The sequence below is a fragment of the Dipodomys spectabilis genome, unplaced genomic scaffold (genome assembly GCF_019054845.1).
Source record: "Dipodomys spectabilis isolate Male_0828 unplaced genomic scaffold, ASM1905484v1 ptg000242l, whole genome shotgun sequence".
Taxonomy (NCBI): domain Eukaryota; kingdom Metazoa; phylum Chordata; class Mammalia; order Rodentia; family Heteromyidae; genus Dipodomys; species Dipodomys spectabilis.
In genome coordinates, this window is record NW_024870919.1 from 699,076 (window position 1) to 703,130 (window position 4,055).

The 4,055-nt window shown below is 32.8% G+C and overlaps 1 pseudogene; it reads left to right on the forward strand.

The window, feature by feature from the left end:
• The first annotated feature begins 3,733 nt into the window (after positions 1-3,733).
• LOC122124737 lies at positions 3,734-3,833 on the forward strand (annotated as a pseudogene).
• Positions 3,834-4,055: the final 222 nt, after the last annotated feature.

The window sequence follows — 4,055 nt, forward strand, 5'->3', positions numbered from 1 at the left end:
TAACAGACAATGTCATCCAAGGAATCTGTGATTTAACTCTATTCTTCTCCATACATCATGTTGAGCAAATACAAGACCAAGAGGAAAATAATCTATTGAAATAATTTTGCAAAGAATAACTTCACTGTTCCTGATATGGTATCTAAGGAGAGTCTTAAGAGAGAAGATAAAAGTATTAAGAGAGAAGATAAAAGTGGAGTATTCTTAGGTTTCCTTTAAATATCTTGTTAGCAAAATATATCTTTGAGGTTAAAAGTGATTGAATCAAAAAGTGGTGGAGTACTTATTTTTGTGGGCACTTTAGACACAAGAAAATTTCAAGGTAAAAGAAAAAAGAAAAAAAATATAGCCAAATATTTGTGATTATAGGTTCTTGGACTGGATTTTTGGAGACAAAGTGTTGCATTAATGTTGGTCCTCATTAACATAGTTGTTGGGTTTTCGTGGCAACCAAATGAAAAGGGGAAGTTTAATGGACTCGCTTGAACAAGTAAACAGCATGATAGAAAATAATGGCAAATAATATTTAATGAATTATTTTGAACAATTACTTTGTGAGAACAAAGAAGGAAAGATAATTCAAAATCACATGACGTTATTAAACATATGAAAATGGAGTAGTGAAGAGATTGAGAGAAAACATAGAGGACTGTTTTCTCTCCACTGGAGTAATAGGTTCTTGATCTTGATTCTTCCATTCTTTCTTCACAAGCTATCAAATGTGCCTCAGGACTGGAGTATCCAGTTCAGACAAAGAGCACTCGCAGAAGAAAATATTTGCAGTAGATATGGGTGATTTATAACCTTAGACAACCTTTTTAAATCTGTTCAAAATTCTCCCCTACCCCAAACTGCCCTCTTTGAACAGCTTTGTTTGCTTTCCCAAAGACTGCTCTTCATTAACTGCTTAAAATTTTGAGAGGTCATATTCATACGCTCTAGACATTGCTGTTTGGTTGTGATTTTTGTGTGTTTTTATTTGTTGTTTTTAACTGAATTTCAAAAGGTTGTGCAAGTGTGTTATAATTAAATTTGTCCATCTAATTGTCTAATGCTCCTGGATCAGAGTCACTCCTTCTATCAATCTCAACCAACCCTTTCTCCAAGATGTAGTTCAGATTTTCCACTTCCTTTATTACATATGTACTTTGAGTATTCTAGCTGTACTTGCCCCTTGTTCCATTTTTCATTCATTCTATTTCTTGACTATTGTTCCTCTCTGGTTTCAATTTCCTGATAGTCATTCTGTTAAACTGCTTGTTAATACTTTGAAAGGTTTATATACATTCCATGGAGTTTCACTCCCACATACACTTGAACTGTTGTCAGCTTATATTTCCATAATTCATTCATCTGTAATAACAATTTGCAAGACTGGAGATGTTAAGCACTTAGACATGATTTTATTCTCGTTCATTTGGAAGATTAATGTTTAATCAATAAGAAAGTTTAAAAATGGCTTAGAATTTATTCCTAACTACCAGTTTTTATAAATGGCTTTGTACAATGGTGTGTGATTATTTATTTTACATAGGATAATTTTTTCTACTACCTATAAGTTTTGGAAAAATAAGAAAACTAAAATTTACTTCTTAGTCGAATATGACAGAAATAGAAGACAGATTTTATGTTTGTCACATCTCTCATCAGTATCCATATTCAAGACTTAAAATCATATTTCTTACTATGTTAGAAAGATAGGGAAAACATAAAACAACACATGATAAGGCATCTATTAGTGACTTTTAAAAATGTACCTTCTTATGTGATGAAATTTACTTTGTTAGCTAATATTTGGGTTTGAAATATGGGAGGCTGATACATTTAACACATTTATGGAAGGCACCTACTGAACAACACGAATGGTGAGGGTACTATTTCTACACTTTAATGAATGGTTGAACTTGTTTGGTATTATTGCTGGGTACGTAAATCAACTCTATTGTAACTTGCTCCCTAAACTTGAAAACGTTGTAATGTCACTATCATCTACTTGTCAATGGTTATTTTTGCAAATGTGATTTTTAACAGTTTATTTGAAAATGAATATACATTCAGGAGATTAAATGTAGGTTATCATTGGTTTGAGAATGACAACATTTTTATACTACAGAACCTAGTTTTACTGAAGTACCAGTGTTTTGAAGCGTTAAGGATCTTCCCACTTAATGTTTTTCTAAATTATATTTGACCTCTAAATCAAGTATTCCTAGCCTTGGTAGACCAATTATGGATCTATCATTACAGAAACTATTGTTTTGGGGGGTCTAGTTGTGGGGCCTGAACTCTGGGCCTGGGCACTGTCCCTCAGCTCTTCAGCTCAAGTCTATCGCTCTACCACTTGAGCCACAGTGCCACTTCCAGCTTTTTTCTTTTTGCTAATGTGGTGCTGAGTAATCGAACCCAGGGCCTCAGGCATGCAAGGCAAGTGCTCTACCACTGAGCCACCTTCCCAGCCCTACAGGAACTATTTTTTTGGCTGCACTGAAATCTTTCATTAATCATTAGGAGAGGAGTATTAAAAATAATCTTGTTCGTTTGTGATTTTGTTCACTTGTATGGGCTGGTCATCTGTAAATTGAAAGTTTGAATTACAGTACTTTCTCTCAGATTTTGTGATCTCATCTTTCATTTTAAGTTGCCTTACATTTCACAATTGATTTCTGCTAATTCTTGTAAGGAATTGGGGTCCTGAAATAATGTAGGAAATGAGAAAGTGAGATGAGTCTTCAATTATTTTCTAGAAAGATTCACTGTGTGAAATTCAAAATCAGCACATATAAATAGAAAATATGTAAATATATATATAATAAAAATTGTTTTGCATTGTTGTGTTGTGGTTAGGGAATCAAAGGCAACTCTGTTTTAAAGTATTATTCCATTATCTCTACCTCAGTTTTTGGTAGAGTTAGACTTAAAGCTTTACCATTTGTAGATTTACAGCCTAGAGGCAAGAGGAAACGCTATGATTAAAACATTACCAATTTAAGGCCTAATATCAAGGAGAAACATAAGGCCTTCTCCAGGAGCTATGGAAATATTTGGTGATAGAAAGTCAGTAGCGTAAATTCCTGCCTGGTTGGATGATAGACAGGCCAGAACAGTAGGTAATCATGCATATGAACAATTTTTTCACCTTCTTGGCTTTATCTACTTTTGAAATGATAAGTATAATAAACAATTAATTTTGATAAAATAACTTCCATTCTGAACAATTCTGTCTGAACTGTTCATCTCTCTATGATCCCTTGTAACTAAGAATAGTTTTGTTCCAGTAAGACAATCTATGCTGTCAGGGTAAAATATTCTGGTTGTTCTGTTTCTACATGGAAGAAGGGTAAAGGTTCAGGTAGACATTTGTACCACTGAGACCTCATTTAGGAAATTTTATGCTGCAGAAGTTTAGAAGTAGCTCTTAAGCAAGGCTTACTTTGAATCCATTAGCTCTACAAAGCTAACTGAGTTGATAAATAAGTACTTGGACTTAGCTGAAAATGTTTCAAAGTATGATCAAATTTAAAATGAACACGACAAAATAGACATTGACAAAAAAATTGTAAATATGAGCAATGGACCAAACGATATGTTTTTTCCACTATACACAGAATTTTAGAGAAATAAGATCAATAGCATTTTTAGGAACAATAAGGGTTCCTTGTTACAAATAGGGAACCATGGATATATGCCTGTATAAAGATTGCATCATTAAGTACTTAAATTTAGAGGGTACTATATGCTTCAGAAGCAGGTCTACCCAAATTACAACAATACAGAGATTAACATGGCACTTGCACAAAGATGATATGAAAATTTGTGAAGTATTCCATATTTTTCATTCTTCTGATGCAAGAAATGAAAAACAGTTATTAAAAAGTTAATTATAAAAATACAAGTGTAACAATACATGTAATTCATAGAATTAAAGGTTAATTTCACATCAGTGTATTAATTCTTCACCTTAGAAAGGCCTTTACACAGCATAACTTTTACAAAACTTGAAATTAGATAACATTGTAATTTTATCCCAAAGAAATAAAATAATATAAGGACCTAGG